Below are 18,471 nucleotides of genomic sequence, written 5' to 3' on the forward strand. Positions count from 1 at the left end.
ACGTTGGAGATGTATCAACTCCCCAAAGCTTAAACCTTTGCTTGTCCTCAAGCAATTCAGTTGATAAACTGAAAGTGATAAAGAAAAACTTTTACAAACTCTGTTTGCTCTTGTTGTTGTAACATGAAAAGCCAGCATTCAGGTTTCAGCAAATATTATAAACTAACCATACTCACAATAACACGTAGGTCTCACAATTACTCATATCAATAACATAATCAGCTAGCGAGCCATAATAATAAAACTCGGATGACAACACTTTCTCAAAATAATCGTAACATGATATAACAAAATGGTATCTTGCTAGCCCTTTCTGAGACCGCAAAACATAAATGCAGAGCACCTTTAAAGATCAAGGACTGACTAAACATTGTAATTCATGGTAAAAGAGATCCAGTCAAGTCATACCCAATATAAACCAATAATAATGAATGCAAATGATAGTGTGCTCTCCAGCGGGTGCTTTTAATAAGAAGGGTGATGACTCAACATAAAAGTAAATAGATAGGCCCTTCGCAGAGGGAAGCAGGGATTTGTAGAGGTGCCAGAGCACGATTTTAAAATAGAGATTGAATAACATTTTGAGCGGCATACTTTCGCTGTCAACACAACAACTATGAGATGGCTGTATCTTCCATACTAAATGCATTATAGGCAGTTCCCAAACAGAATGGTAAAGGTTTATACTCTCCCAACCACCAACAAGCATCAATCCATGGCTTGCTCGAAACAACGAGTGCCTCCAACATACAACAACCCTGGGGGAGTTTTGTTTAATTATTTTGATTTGCTTTGATCGTTTTGGATCATGGGACTGGGTATCCCGGTTACCGGCCCTTTCTCGTGAATGAGGAGCGGAGTCCACTCCTCGTGAGAATAACCCACCTAGCATGGAAGATATAGGCGGCCCTAGTTGTAACATGAGCTACTCGAGCATACAAAACAGAATTTCATTTGAAGTTTTGGAGTTTGGCACATACAAATTTACTTGGAACGGCAGGTAAATACCGCATATAGGAAGGTATAGTGGACTCATATGGAACAACTTTGCGGTTTAAGGAGTTTGGATGCACAAGCAGTATTCCCGCTTAGTACAGTAGAAGGCTAGCAAAAAACTGGGAAGCGACCAACTGAGAGAGCGACAACATTCGTAAACATGCATTAAAATTATTCACACCGAGTACAAGCATGAGTAGGATATAATCCACCATGAACATAAATATCATGAACGCTATGTTGATTTGATTCAACTACATGCGTGAACATGTGCCAAGTCGAGTCACTCAATTCATTTAAAGGAGGATACCATCCCATCATACCACATCATAATCATTCTAATAGCATGTTGGCACGCAAGGTAAATCATTATAACTCATAGCTAATCAAGCATGGCACAAGAAACTATAATCTCTAAATGTCATTGCAAATATGTTTACTTCATAATAGCTGACTCAGGAATGATGAACTCATCATACTTACAAAAACAAGAGAGGTCGAGTTCATACCAATTTTTCTCATCCCAATAAGTCCATCATATATCGTCATTATTGCCTTTCACTTGCACGACCGAACGATGTGTGTAATAATAAGAGTGCACATGCATTGGACTAAGCTGGAATCTGCAAGCATTCAACTCAAGAGGGAAGACAAGTAATATGGGCTCTAAATTAAATAGACAATCAGGCATATAAGAGCCACTAAGCATTTTCAATAAAGTCTTCTCGACCCCCAAAAGAAAGAAAAGAAAATAAAACTATTTACACTGGAAAGCTCCCAACAAGTAAGAAGAAGAACTAGAAATCTTTTTGGGTTTTCATTTTAATTTCTACTAAAAGCATGGAAATTATATTAACTATTTTTTTTGTTTTTTCTCAACATTTATCAAACACACAAGAAGAAAACTAGAAAAAGAAATTTAAACTAGCATGGATAATACAATGAAAGAGTATGAGCACCGACGACTAGTGTGTGAACATGATTGTAAAGTCGGTTATAAATACGTACCCCCCCCCAAGCTTAGGCTTTTGGCCTAAGTGGGTTTAATACCAAGGACCGCCGCTACTCTCCCCGGTGTAGTGGGAGGTATAATCAGGATACCACTGGCTGGTCATCTCCAGATCCCACTGGACAGATGACGCACGATAAGGGTCCAGCACAAGTTTCGGCTCAGGTTCAGGTTCTGGAGTAAAAGCTTGAGCTCGGTGATTGTTCACCGCTTCCGGCGTGACAAGACGATTATCTGCAAGCAAATCAAACAATAGAGGCGCAGGCAAAATAATAAACTCAAAGTGTTTCTTATTGAATCTAAGTCTATACAAGAGCATCTTCTCTTCGTTGTCAACAATAAACTTGTGTGCTACCATGCTCTTGTAATCTAAAATATGAGGATGCAAGTTTATCTCATCCTCCTCATGGTGCCTAATGGGTATCTGAAAATGTTCAGCAAGACGTGCAGCATAGATACCTCCAAATATGGGGCCTTTTGTACGATTCAGGGCTAGCCGTTTAGCAACGACAGCACCCATACTAAAAGTATTGTCTCCCAGCAAAGCATGTTGAAGAATAATAATATCTGGAACGCTCAAATTTCCACTATTTCCATGACAAATCAAGCATCTACTAGTAAATATGGCAAAGTAGCGTAAAACAGGAAAGTGTATGCTAGAGACTTTTGCCTCAGAGCCCTTCTTTGGCTCTTCTACAGCAATAGTTTTAACGAAGCCATCCACATCTTCACGATGGGGTTCCTCTAATTCTCCCTCATAAGGTATCCTACATACCGCACAAAAATGACGTAAAGACATTTCTTTGAATTCATCATATAAATGAAATGATACTACAAGCGGTGACTTCTTAGGATAATAATAAAAGTTTTGCACAAAAGTATTGGTAAGTAAGAGATACTGATCGATTCGGTCAGTGATGAAACCGGCGAGGCCTACAGTCTTGATTAGAGTATAAAAGTCTTCATGAATTCCGGCTTCTTTCAAGAAATCCTCACACGGCCTTTCACACGACTGTACTTCCGCTAAGCGAGGAAGATTATACTTGGGTTTTTCCTTCTCTTTGTCTTGTTTTTCCTTAGAGCTTTGGCTAGAAGAGCCTTTAAAGAGCCTCCTTAACATTTTCTGAAAATTTCTGAAATTTTAGTAACTTCAAAATAAAAGTGAATAAAACTAAACAAGATTGATAGCAACTACTCTTACAAGTGCCTAGAGCCTATATCGAGCATTGGAATTGCTTGGGACCTCAAAAATTTAACATGCAAGCTCAAGAACATGGTCACCTATGCAGGAAAAATTTGCAATGAATAAAGCACTAGAACAAAAACTAATTGGACCAATGGAGGAGTCACATACCAAGAAACAATCTCCCAAAGCAGTTTTGTGAATGGAGCTTTGAGCTAAGAGATCGAAAATCATAGCAAAACGAGCTAGAACTTGTGCTTGAGCTGGATGGTGATTTTTTTTGGGTAGAAGATGAAGTGTGTGGGTGCTGGCATAAGTGGAGGGGAGCCACCAGGGGCCCACTAGACAGGGGGCACGCCCTACAGGGGGGCGCGCCCTCCTCTCTCGTGGCCTGGTGCTTGCCCCTCCTGTAGTATTTTCAGTGCCTTAAATCCTCAGATATTCCAGAAAAATCATACTAAATTTGCAGGGCATTTGGAGCACTTTTATTTTCAGACTATTTTTTAATGCACGGATAATTCAGAAAACAGACAGATAATACTATTTTTGCTTTATTTATTCTAAATAACAGAAAGTAAAAGGAGGGTACAGAAGGTTGTGCCTTCTGGTTTCATCCATCTCATGATCATCAAAATGAACCCACTAACAAGGTTGATCAAGTCTTGTTAAGAAACTCATTCCGAATAACACGGAACCAGAGAAATTTCGAATAACACTAAGTTACCTCAACGGGGATATGAAAATCCCCAACAATAAGAATATCATACTTTTTCTTGACAGTAGGAAGAGGAAATTCAAAACCTCCAAAAAATGATAGTTGGAACTTTTTCAATAGAATTGATGCTATGAACTTGAGATTGTTTCCTCAGAAAGTGTACCGTATGCTCATTACCATTAACATGAAAAGTGGCATTGCCTTTGTTGCAATCAATAACATCCCCTACAGTATTAAGAAAAGGTCTACCAAGGATAATAGACATACTATCATCCTCGGGGATATCAAGAATAACAAAGTCCGTTAAGACAGTGACATTTGCAACCACAACAGGCACATCCTCACAAATGCCGACAGATATAGCAGTTGATTTATCAGCCATTTGCAAAGATATTTCAGTAGGTGTCAACTTATTCAATTCAAGTCTACGATATAAAGAGAGAGGCATAACACTAACACCAGCTCCAAGTGTTGGAAATATGCCCTAGAGGCAATAATAAAATGGTTATTATTATATTTCCATGTTCATGATAATTGTCTATTGTTCATGCTATAAATGTATTAACTCGAAACCGTAATACATGTGTGAATACATAGACCACGACATGTCCCTAGCGAGCCTCTAGTTGACTAGCTCGTTGACTAGCTCGTTGATCAATAGATGGTTATGGTTTCCTGACCACGGACATAGGATGTCATTGATAACGGGATCACATCATTAGGAGAATGATGTGATGGACAAGACCCAGTCCTAAGCATAGCACAAGATCGTGTAGTTCGTTTGCTAAAGCTTTTCTAATGTCAAGTATCATTTCCTTAGACCATGAGATTGTGCAACTCCCAGATACCGTAGGAATGCTTTGGGTGTGCCAAACGTCACAACGTAACTGGGTGGCTATAAAGGTGCACTATGGGTATCTCCAAAAGTGTCTGTTGTGTTGGCACGAATCGAGACTGGGATTTGTCACTCCGTGTGACGGAGAGGTATCTCTGGGCCTACTCAGTAGGACATCATCATAATGTGCACAATGTGATCAAGAAGTTGATCACGGGATGATGTGTTACGGAACTAGTAAAGAGACTTGCCGGTAATGAGATTGAACAGGGTATCAGGATACCGACGATCGAATCTCGGGCAAGTACTATACCGGTAGACAAAGGGAATTGTATACGGGATTGATTGAATCCTTGACATCGTGGTTCATCTGATGAGATCATCGTGGAACATGTGGGAGCCAACATGGGTATCCAGATCCTGCTGTTGGTTATTGGCCGGAGAATTGTCTCGGTCATGGCTGCATGGTTCTCGAACCCGTAGGGTCTACACACTTAAGGTTCGATGACGCTGGGATTATAAGGAATGGATGTACGTGGTTACTGAATGTTGTTCGGAGTCTCGGATGAGATCCCGGACGTCATGAGGAGTTCCAGAATGGTCCGGAGGTAAAGATTTATATATGGGATGTCCTGTTTAGGTCACCGGAAAAGTTTCGGGTGCTATCGGTAACGTACCGGGACCACCGGGAGGGTCCCGGGGGTCCACCAGGTGGGGCCACCGGCCCAAGAGGGCTGCGTGGACCAAATGTGGGAGGGGACCAGCCGCAGGTGGGCTGGTGCACCCCCCCCCACCAGGGCCCAAGGCGAAGAGAGAAGGGAAAAGGGGAAACCCTAGGCTGAGATGGGCCTAAGGCCCACCTAGTGGTGCGCCCCCCTCTCTCCCCCCCTTGGCCTCCCCCCTAGATGGGATCTAGGGCTGGCGGCCACCCCTAGGGGTGGAAACCTAGGTGGGGGCGCAGCCCCTCCCTTTCCCCTATATATAGTGGGGGTTTGGGGCTGCCATACACATGAGAACATCTCCCTATTGGCGCAGCCCTACCCCTCTCCCTCCTCGTCTCTTGCGGTGCTTGGCGAAGCCCTACTGGAGTGCCACGCTCCTCCACCACCACCACGCCGTCGTGCTGCTGCTGGACGGAGTCTTCCCCAACCTCTCCCTCTCCCCTTGCTGGATCAAGGCACGGGAGACGTCATCGGGCTGCACGTGTGTTGAACGCGGAGGCGCCGTTGTTCGGCGCTTAGATCGGAATCAACCGCAATCTGAATCGCTATGAGTATGACTCCTTCATCCGCATTCTTGTAACGCTTCCGCATCGCGATCTTCAAGGGTATTAAGATGCACTCCCTCTCTCTTGTTGCTAGTATCTCCATAGATTGATCTTGGTGATGCGTAGAAAATTTTGAATTTCTGCTACGTTCCCCAACAGTGGCATCATGAGCTAGGTCTATTGCGTAGATTCTTTGCATGAGTAGAACACAAGTAGTTGTGGGCGATGGTTTGTACAATTTGCTTACCGTTACTAGTCCTATCTTGATTCGACGGCATTGTGGGATGAAGCGGCACAGACCGACCTAACACGTACGCTTACGTGAGACAGGTTCCACCGACTGACATGCACTTGTCGCATAAGGTGGCTAGCGGGTGCCAGTCTCTCCCACTTTAGTCGGATAGGATTCGATGAAAAGGGTCCTTATGATGGGTAAATAGCAATTGGCATATCACCGTTGTGGCTTTGCGTAGGTAAGAAACGTTCTTGCTATAAACCCATAGCAACCACGTAAAACATGCAACAACAATTAGAGGACGTCTAACTTGTTTTTGCAGGGTATGCTATGTGATGTGATATGGCCAAAAGAATGTGATGAATAATATATGTGATGTATGAGATTGATCATGTTCTTGTAATAGGAATCACGAATTGCATGTCGATGAGTATGACAACCGGCAGGAGCCATAGGAGTTGTCTTATTTATTATATGACCCGCGTGTCAATGATAACGCCATGTAATTACTTTACTTTATTGCTAACCGTTAGCCATAGTAGTAGAAGTAATAGTTGGCGAGACAACTTCATGAAGACACGATGATGGAGATCATGGTGTCATGTCGGTGACGATGATGATCATGGATCCCCAAAGATGGAGATCAAAAGGAGCAAAATGTTATTGGCCATATCATGTCACTATTTGATTGCATGTGATGTTTATCATGTTTATGCATCTTATTTGCTTAGAATGACAGTAGTAAATAAGATGATCCCTCATAATAATTTCAAGAAAGTGTTCCCCCTAACTGTGCACCGTTGTGAAAGTTCATTGTTTCGAAGCACCACGTGACGATCGGGTGTGATAGACTCTAACGTTCACATACAATGGGTGTAAGCCAGATTTACACACGCGAAACACTTAGGTTGACTTGACGAGCCTAGCATCTACAGACATGGCCTCGGAACATAAGAGACCGAAAGGTCGAACATGAGTTGTATAGTGGATACGATCATGAAGATGTTCACCGATGATGACTAGTCCGTCTCACGTGATGATCGGACACAACCTAGTTGACTCGGATCATGTATCACTTAGATGACTAGAGGGATGTCTATCTGAGTGGGAGTTCATAAGATGAAATTAATTATCCTGAACATACTCAAAAGGTTTTTGCAAATTATGTCATAACTCGCGCTTTAGTTCTACTGTTTTAGATATGTTCCTAGAGAAAATTTAGTTGAAAGTTGATAGTAGCAATTATGCGGACTGGGTCCGTAAACTGAGGATTATCCTCATTGCTGCGTAGAAGGCTTATGTCCTTAATGCACCGCTCGGTGTGTTGAACCTCAAACGTCGTCTGTGGATGTTGCGAACATCTGACATACACGTTTTGATAACTACGTGATAGTTCAGTAATGTTAAATAGTTTAGAATTGAGGCACCAAAGACGATGTCGAAACGTCGCGGAACACATGAGATGTTTCGAGGGCTGAAATTGGGATTTCAGGCTCATGCCCACGTCAAGAGGTATAAGACCTCCGACAAGTTTCTTAGCCTGCAAACTAAGGGAGAAAAGATCAATCATTGAGCTTGTGCTCAGATTGTCTGAGTACAACAATCACTTGAATCGAATGGGAGTTAATCTTCCAGATGAGATAGTGATGTTTCTCCAAAGTCATTGCCACCAAGCTGCTAGAGCTTCATGATGAACTATAACATATCAGGGATAGATATGATGATCCTTGAAATATTATCGAAGTTTGACACCGCAAAAGTATAAATCAAGGAGCATCAATTGTTGATGGTTAGTGAAACCACTAGTTTCAAGAAGGGCAAGGGCAAGAAGGGATACTTCATGAAATGGCAAATCAGTTGTTGCTCTAGTGAAGAAACCCAAGGTTGAAACCAAACCTGAGACTAAGTGCTTCTATAATGAGGGGAACGGTAACTGAAGCGGAATTACCCTAGATACTTGGTAGATGAGAAGGCTGGAAAGTTCGATAGAAGTATATTGGATATACGTCATGTTAATGTGTACTTTACTAGTACTCCTAGTAGCACCAGGGTATTAGATACCGGTTCGGTTGCTAATTGTTAGTAACTCGAAATAAAAGCTACGGAATAAACGGAGACTAGCTAAAGGTGAGCTGACGATATGTGTTGGAAGTGTTTCCAAGGTTGATGTGATCAAGCATCGCATGCTCCCTCTACCATCGAGATTGGTGTTAAACCTAAATAATTGTTATTTGGTGTTTGCGTTGAGCATAGACATGATTGGATTATGTTTATCGCAACACGGTTATTCATTTAAAGATAATAATGGTTACTCTATTTATTTGAATAATACCTTCAATGGTCTTGCACCTAAAATGAATGGTTTATTGAATCTCGATCGAGTGATGCACATGTTCATGCCAAAAGATATAAGATAGTAATGATATAGTGCCACCTACTTATGGCACTGCCATTTGAGTCATATTGGTATAAAACGCATGAAGAAGCTCCATGTTGATGGATCTTTGGACTCACTGAAAGCACAAGTGCTCCCTAGGTGGTTTTGGTAATTAATGACAACATATCTCTTGTTGGACTAACACCTTTATCTAGTATGTTTCAGATAAGTTCAACAAAGGAGTGGCATGGACTAAAGGATGTGGGAACTCCTTCAAGATGCTAAGGACAAAGGATTGGCTCAAGCTTCAAGCTCAAGACTCTTCATTTTACATTTTAGTGATCCAAGATCACATTGAGTCTATAGGAAAAGCCAATACTATCAAGGAGGGATGAGGTGTTGCTTAATGAGTTTCTTGCTGCATAGTGCTTAGTGATATGCTCCAAAACCCTCAACTACTTTCCCACTTCCACACATATGACCTAAACCTAAAGTCAAACTCAGCCCCATTGATTCTTTCTATCCGACGCCACCGAGTTTGGATGTCATAGCCACTGCCACAAACCCAAGGCAAATCGGTCTCACCGATAGGGATCTCGGTCCTACCGAGATGGTATTGTAATCACTCTGTGTATGTCCATTACCAAAATCGGTCTCACCGCGTTTGAGTAATCGGTACTACCGAGATTACAATGCAAACTCTCTGGAAAACTTATTACAAAAATCGGTCCCACCGAGTTTGCGTAATCCGTCTAACCGAGTTTGCCTAACCAACTCTCTGGAAAAGTTATTACCAAAATTGATCTCACCGAGTTTGTGTAATCAGTTTCACCAAGTTATGCCCTAACCCTAACCATATCGGTCTCACCGAGTTGCATTTCGGTCCCGCCGAAAATCCTAACGCTCACTAAGTTTGCTAAATCGGTCTGACCGAGTTTAACGATTCGGTCCCACCGAGTTTGGTAGATTGTGTGTAACGGTTAGATTTTGTGTGGAGGCTATATATACCCCTCCACCTCCTCTTCATTCGTGGAGAGAGCCATCATGTGTTGAGGCCAAGATATTCCATTCCTACCATATGAATCTTGATCTCTAGCCTTCCCCAAAGTTGCTTTCCACTCAAATCTTCTTTCCACCAGATCCAAAACCTATGAGAGAGAGTTGAGTGTTGGGGAGACTATTATTTGAAGCACAAGAGCAAGGAGTTCATCATCAACACACCATTTGTTACTTCTTGGAGAGTGGTGTCTCCTAGATTGGCTAGGTGTCACTTGGGAGCCTCCGACAAGATTGTGGAGTTGAACCAAGGAGTTTGTAAGGGCAAGGAGATCGCCTACTTCGTGAAGATCTACCGCTAGTGAGGCAAGTCCTTCGTGGGAGACGGCCATGGTGGGATATACAAGGTTGATTCTTCATGGACCCTTCGTGGGTGGAGCCCTCCATGGACTCGCGCAACCGTTACCCTTCGTGGGTTGAAGTCTCCATCAACGTGGATGTACGATAGCACCACCTATCGGAACCACGCCAAAAACATCCGTGTCTCCAATTGCGTTTGAATCCTCCAAAACCCTTCCCTTTACATTCTTGCAAGTTGCATGCTTTACTTTCCGCTGCTCATATACTGCTTGCATGCTTGCTTGATATGTATTGTGAATGTTAAACTTGTGCCTAAACTCCATTTAAACTTAAGGAAACTTAAGGAAACTTAAAAACTGCAACTTTGGTACTTAGTGTCTAATCACCCCCCCCCCCTCTAGACACCTCTTCTCAAGGTCCTACACTCACTCGTTTTTGAAAAGATCGAGACATGTGAACCATGTCTATTGGTATATATGCATGATGAAACTCCATGCAGATGGACCGTTTGGACTCACTTGATTTTGAATCACTTGAAACATGCAAATCATACTACATGGGCAAGATGACTGAAAGCCTCGTTTTCAGTAAAGTGGAACAAGAAAGCAACTTGTTGGAAGTAATACATTTTGATGTGTGCAGTTCAATGAGTGCTGAGGCACGCAGTGGATATCGTTATGTTCTTACTTCACAGATGATTTGAGTAGATACTGAGTATATTTACTTGATGAAACACAAGTCTGAATTATTGAATGGTTCAAGTAATTTCAGAGTGAAGTTGAAGATCGTCGTGACAAGAGGATAAAATGTCTATGATATGATCATAGAGATGAATATCTGAGTTGCGAGTTTGGTACACAATTGAGACATTGTGGAAATTGTTTCGCAACTAACACCGCTTGGAACACCATAGTGTGATGGTGTGTCCGAACATCATAACTGCACCCTATTACATATGGTGCATACCATGATGTCTCTTATCAAATTACCACTATTGTTTATAGGTTAGGCATTAGAGACAACAACATTCACTTTAAATAGGGTACCACGCAATTCCGTTGAGACGACACCGTATGAACTATGGTTTGGAGAAACCTAAGTTGTCGTTTCTTAAAAGTTTGGGGCTGCGACGCTTATGTGAAAAAGTTTCAGGCTGATAAGCTTAAACCCAAAGCGGATAAATGCATCTTCATAGGACACCCAAAAACAGTTGGGTATACCTCCTATCTCAGATCCGGAAGCAAAACAGATTGTTTCTACAATCGGGTGCTTTCTCGAGGAAAAGTTTCTCTTGAAAGAATTGAGTGTCTAATCACCCCCCCCCTCTAGACACCTCTTCTCAAGGTCCTACAAGTGGTATCAGAGCATTGGTCTCCATTGCCTTGGTTTAATCACCATTGGAGGAAGATGGATGAGTCTACTTTGGGGAGTCTTAGACATAGAGTGCCTATTCTTGATGGAGAGTATTTTCATGAGTGGAAAAATGAGATGCTTGTAATTTTCAATCAATATCATTTGAACAAGTACATTGCTATCCTTGTGCACCTCATGTTGACCCTATGCGTCCTACCCATGATGAGTCCATTGACATGATTAGGAATCTTAGAACTGCCGAACTTATCATTAGAGGATTTCCTAGAAACTTGATTGGATGTTTGACTACTCTTAAGTGTGCCTACAATATATGGAAGTTTCTTGAGGAACGCTTTCCAAATTATGCCTTGAAAAATCTTGATGAAATTCTCCATAACTTCATTGCTTTGAGTAAGATGAATACTAGTGATCCTATGTTTGGTGATCGTCTATTTGAGCTTACAAACCTTATGCGTGCCAAACGAGATGTTGGAATTATTAGCGATATTATTTCTGAAGCTATAAAAATTCATAAGCAAGATCATTGTCAAACTCACTCTAACGAATCACCCTCTCTAGGATTTGATCCACCACATGACGATGTTGAACGTGGATACTGTGATGAGGATGATGATAGTGACTTCGATCTTGATGATGCAATGAGACATTTTGGTCTTATGGCAAATCTTCGGGGATATATGTCTGGAGGAAAGGAATGGGTTCTTGATAGTGGATGTACCAATCACATGACCGGAGATAAAGACATGTTTCGTGAGCTTGCTAAAAATGATAGTCCTCGAAAGTATGTCACTTTTGGTGACAACTCAAAGGGTAAGGTGGTTGGCCTCGGTAAGGTGGCCATATCACATGATAGCTCCATACAAAATGTCATGCTCGTTGAATCTCTTGGATACAACTTACTTTCAGTATCTAGACTTGCTGATTTCGGTTTCAATGTCCTTTTTACTGAAGTAGATTGCCAAGTGTTTCATCGAGACAATCATAAAATGGTCTTTACCGGTGTGCATAGAGGTGATCTATACATTGTTGATTTCACTAAAAAGGCTCAACCTAAAACTTGCTTCATTGCTAAATCCTCAAAAGGTTGGTTATGGCATAGACGACTAGGTCATGTTGGTATGCGAAACCTTGACAAGCTTATTAAAGGAAATCATATCCTTGGTGTTAACAATGTCATATTTGATAAGGATAGACTTTGCAGTGCTTGTCAAGTAGGTAAACAGGTTGGAGGAAGGCATCCCGTGAAGAACATCATGACCACAAGGAGGCCACTCGAGCTACTTCACATGGATCTCTTTGGTCCCAACTCTTACAAGAGTCTCGGTGGAAATTCTTTTGGTCTTGTTATAGTTGATGATTTTTCCAGATTTACATGGGTGTTCTTTCTCGATGATAAATCGCAGGTCCAAAAGATCTTCAAAACCTTTGCTAGGAAGGCCCAAAATCAATTTGAAGTGAAGATCAAGAAGGTTTGCAGCGACAACGGAACGGAGTTCAAGAACACAAATGTGGAGACCTTTCTTGACGAAGAAGGGATTTCACACGAGTTCTCGGCTACGTACACACCTCAACAAAACAGAGTTGTTGAGAGGAAGAACTGGATGCTCATCGAAATGGCGGGAACGACGCTTGATGAGTACAAGACACCGAAGCACTTTTTGGCAGAAGCGGTTGAGACAGCTTGTCATGCAACAAATCGCTTGTATCTTCACAAGCTACTCGGCAAGACGGCATACGAGCTTCTCACCGGTAACAAACCCCAAGTTGGATACTTACGAGTATTCGGCTCAAAGTGCTACATTCTTGATAAGCATCGTCGTTCTAAATTTGCTCCTAAGTCTCATGAAGGTTTCCTACTAGGTTATGGCTCAAACTCTCACACTTACCGTGTCTACAACAATTTCACCCGAAAGGTTGAAGAGACGGTAGTTGTGAAGTTTGATGAATCTAACGGCTCGCAAGTAGAGCAATTGCCAATTGATGTGGGAGACAAAGATCCTTCGGAAGCAATCCAAGACTTGTCTATTGGCAAGGTCCGTCCAATGGAGGTGAAGGAGAGTACCTCGTCCGTCCAAGTGGAAGCTTCTACTTCACGACAAGGTGAACCAAGAGTTGATACGGAAGCATCCACAAGTGGGACGCAACAAGATGAAGAAAACGAGGAAGTGCATCAAGATGAACGTCAACAACCTCCTTCTCCACCATGACAAGAGAACGACAACGCCAACAATGAAGAAGGCCAAGAAGAAGAACAAGATGAAGAATATGTTCAATGAAGACCCAAGCAAAAGCTTTCACGAGTTCGAGCAAGAATTGCTAAAGATCATCCCGTCGAGCAAATCTACAATGACATTCAAACCGGGAGAATCACTCGCTCTAAAACTCGTTTAGCTAACTTTTCTGAAACTATTCTTTCATCTCTAGCATTGAACCTATGAAGGTTGAAGAAGCATTGGAAGATCCGGATTGGATAAATGCTATGCATGAAGAGCTACACAACTTTGAGAGGAACCAAGTTTGGACATTGGTTGAGAAGCCCGACAACAACCACAACATCATCTGTACCAAATGGGTGTTTCGCAACAAGCAAGATGAAGACGGACAAGTAGTTCGCAACAAAGCACGTCTCATCGCCCAAGGCTACACACAAGTCGAAGGTATGGACTATGGTGAGACTTACGCTCCTGTTGCTAGACTTGAGTCCATTCGCATCTTACTTGCCTATGCTAATCGTCATGATATCACCTTGTACCAAATGGACATTAAAAGTGCTTTTCTAAATGGTGAAATAGAGGAGGAAGTTTATGTTAAGCAACCTCCCAGCTTTGTCAATCCTAAGAAACCCAATCATGTTTACAAACTTCACAAAGCTCTTTATGGTCTTAAACAAGCTCCTAGAGCGTGGTATAAATGCTTGACCAAGTTCCTTATTGAAAAAGGGTTTGAAATTGGGAAAATTGATTCCACACTTTTTACTAAAAGGTTTAATGGAGAACTATTTGTGTGCCAAATCTATGTTGATGATATTATATTTTGTTCAACTAACCCTCATTTTAGTGAAAAGTTTGGGAAGCTAATGTCGGAGAAATTTGAGATGTCTATGATGAGTGAACTCAAATTCTTTCTTGGGATGCAAATCAAGCAAACTAAGGAAGGTACCTTTGTTTCTCAAACGAAGTACACCAAGGACTTATTCAAGAAGTTCAATATGCAAGAATGCAAAGGTATGACTACACCCATGCCTACTAGTGGACATCTTGACTTGACCAAAGATAGTGAACCGGTTGATCAAAAGGTTTATCGCTCTATGATTGGTTCATTATTATATCTATGTGCTTCACGTCCCGATATCATGCTAAGCGTGTGCGTGTGTGCATGATATCAAGCTACTCCTAAAGAATGTCATCTTAAGGCCATGAAAAGGATAGTGAGATACATAATCCATACACCAAATTTTGGCATTTGGTATCCTAAGAGGGCCTCTTTCGATCTTGTTGGCTATTCCGACTCGGACTATGCCGGAGACAAGTGTCGGTGTCAGAACCGGCGGATCTCGGGTAGGGGGGTCCCGAACTGTGCGTCTAGGTGGATGGTAACAGGAGACAAGGGACACAATGTTTTACCCAGGTTTGGGCCCTCTTGATGGAGGTAAAACCCTACGTCCTGCTTGATTAATATTGATGATGTGTGTTACAAGAGTAGGTCTACCACGAGATCAAGGAGGCTAAACCCTAGAAGCTATCCTATGATATGATTGTTGTTCGTCCTACGGACTAAAGCCATCCGGTTTATATAGACACCGGAGAGGGCTAGGGTTACACAGAGTCGGTTACAATGGTAGGAGATCTACATATCCGTATCGCCAAGCTTGCCTTCCACGCCAAGTAAAGTCCCATCCGGACACGGGACAGAGTCTTCAATCTTGTATCTTCATAGTCTTGGAGTCCGACCGATGATGATAGTTCGGCTATCCGGACACCCCCTAGTCTAGGACTCCCTCAGTAGCCCCTGAACCAGGCTTCAATGACGACGAGTCCGGCGCGCATATTGTCTTCGGCATTGCAAGGCGGGTTCCTCCTCCGAATAATTTATAGAAGATTGTGAACACCAGGATAGTGTCCGGCTCTGCAAAATAAATTCCACATACCACCGTAGAGAGAATGACATTACACAAGTTCAATCTGCTGACATATTTTGTGGCGTGACGTCACACCACTACCAAGCCTTTACTAGAATCGTTTTTATTGTACCACCTCAGCGCGTTTAGCGAAGCGGTTTCCTTGGCACGTTTTGTCGAAGCAGAGATCGTGTTCCCCTTATTCCGGGATTCTCATAAATACGGACGTGGGTAACCCAACCGCGCCCGTTGCCGCGCCCCCTCCATCGAAAGCGGGTTCCAAACGGTCACGGGGACGGCTCTTGGTATTCTTCCTCTTTATAATGAGACCAAGGCCCGTCCTTTTTCTTCAATCCTCAATCGAATCCGCCCCTCGCCCCGAGTTCCAACACCCAGGGCTCTAGATTCGGGTACCTTCGACCTTTGACAATGTTCGGCTCCGACCTACGAGGCCGGTGGATGCCCTCTTCCGTCACGGAAGAAGACGTGCTAAAGCTGAGAGACGCTAGGTATTTGACCTACAAGATTTCGCATAGGTTGCCTGCCTGAGGGCAAATTATTCCTACTCCCGAGCCCGGTGAGAGCGTCGTGTTCGTGTCTCACCTCCGTTGGGGTTTAGGCTTCCCGATGGATCCCTTTGTGAGGGGGCTCATGTTTTACTATGGGCTGGAATTCCATGACTTGGCTCCGGAATCCATCCTCCACATCTCATCATTCATTGTCGTCTGCGAAGCCTTCCTCTGCACTACCCCTCACTTCGGCTTGTGGCTCAAAACCTTCAACGTGGAGCCGAAGATGATTGAGGGGCGTCAGGCAGAGTGCGGCGGGGAGGTTATAAGCAAGAGGGCCGATGATCCATGGCCCGAGGGCTCTTTTCAGGAGGAGCTCGGCTCGTGGCAACAGGAGTGGTTCTATATCACCGCTCCAAGGGGCAGCAGGCAGAAGCCGCCGCCCGTCTTCTGCTCGGGCCCTCCACAACGGCTGGCGTCATGGGTCAATAAGGGGCGTGACTGGGGGCCGTCCAAAGACGTACCCTTGTTGCAGGACCGGATTCGAGGCCTCCAAGAAAGGGAGATCAATCTGGTCGTAGTGGTACAGGTTATGCTGATCCGGTGCCTACTGCCCTGCAAACGTCGCCCCCTCCGCCTATGGGAATTTAATCCGGAGGGGCCACGAGCTCTTCAACACTTCATGGTTTTGACACCCGCGGAGATGTACAAACTGTTCTTCGGATTGCAAGAGATGCGTCCGGACTTGACCGAGGATGCTGGCCTAAGCTGCAATCGCCCGGATACTCAAGTAAGTAGCCCTGTGCCCGGACACATCGTCCATTTATTTATCGTGGGTTTGCCTTTTAACCAGCTATCCCTTGGACAGGAGTGGATAGCGCAAGCAAAACTGATACGGTGTCCGGCCCCCCTCCCTGAGACCACGTAGGATCCCGTGTTAATCAAAATGTTGGAGGTTGCATCTTCGGAGGAGGGCGAAGGGGGACACAGGGGAACAACCACCTCTGCCAACGAGGCTTTCAGTAAGGGAGGAATCGAGAGTCCCTCCTTCCAGGGGGAGAAGAGGACCGCTTCTGAAGACCCGGAGGCCAAGGCCTCAAAGCGGGGTAAGAAATCTGTACCGAAAGGTCCTGTGCCAGGAAGAGCCCCGGCCGTACTATCTCCTCGGAGGAATCAGCCCTCCAGCGAGCCGTAAGTAAAAAAGGGGGGATTTTATAATAGTGGACACCCCTGCTTAATTTCTAAGGGTAACCGAAGTTTTCACCTTGTAGATCAGATCTCAGCCCATCTCAGCACAGCTCATCTTCGGGAGACCTTCGTCCGGAGATGATGGAAAGCGAAACGCCTCCATCTGCCGCCCCGTCGTGCGAAGCGGACGACCCTGAGGTGTCGTCACGGAGGGTCTCCCCGAGTCCGGCGGGGCCGGAGAGTTCGGCACCCATTGGAGTGCGGCCGGTGGAGCTGCAGGATTTGCTCAAGAGGGCGTCTATCTCAGAAGATCACCGCACATTAATGAGTATGGTGATTGAGAGGATCTCGTACGCCGAAAGCGGTTTGTGTGAGGCCATCAGAAGTTTGCTGACGGGGTTTGAGGTACGCAAAAAATGACATACCTTTTGACAGTTTTGCACATGAAGTGCGCCCTGTATAGATAGTAGCCCTTGAGACTTGGTATGCTGTCGAAATCGACAGCGTGCCGAGGATCATAATCTCAGTTATAGATTGTCTCCTTTCCTATGCAGGTGGCGGAACATTCGGTGGCCAGCCGGACTGATGGAGTTGCCGAGCTGAAGAGGCAACTCGACGTTGCGGATGCGGACATCTCACTGGTCAATAAACGACTTGATGAGTCACAAGGTATGTGGTTGCTCCGCGGTCGCCTAGTAAGGGAGCTGACGCCCATTCCTTACAACTTATATGCTTGATGCAGATGGTGCTGCTGCTGTGGAAGACCTTCGAGCAGAGCTTGCTCGGGCCAAAGAGCAAGCCAGAAAAAGCGAGGCGGCTGCCTCGAAGGCAGCGGAAGAGCTAGAAGCCGAAAAGGCTGCTCACTGCCAAAGCAGGGAGGAGATGGCCGGAATGGCCGCGAAGTTAAAAGATGCTACCGACCGCCAGGAGGTTCTTGAAAGAGAACGTCGAGCGGAGCAAGAGGACCTGAAGAAGGCCGACGCCGAAGCCAAGGATGCCCGTAGTGCGATGCGGGCTATGAAGGAGGAACTGCGTCAGGTCGGAGACATTGTGGATGGAAAGCCTTTTATGCTACGTAGGAAGTTCACGGATCCGAAGTATGCTCAGCTGGGCCGATTGTGCGGTGCGGAGGATCCTTATCTGGATTTGGCGGCGAGTGCGGCAGACGCAGTCGTGCACTTCCGAAGCCAGAAGGATCACGAAATGGAAGAGCTTTTCTGGTCTCAATTCCATAGTCCGGAGCGTCCACTTCCGTTGAGTGATCGGCTGGTTGAGTGGGCTGAGCTGAATAGATTGTCCAGACTTGCCAT

Source organism: Triticum aestivum, chromosome 6B, assembly GCF_018294505.1.
Source record: "Triticum aestivum cultivar Chinese Spring chromosome 6B, IWGSC CS RefSeq v2.1, whole genome shotgun sequence".
Lineage (NCBI taxonomy): Eukaryota > Viridiplantae > Streptophyta > Magnoliopsida > Poales > Poaceae > Triticum > Triticum aestivum.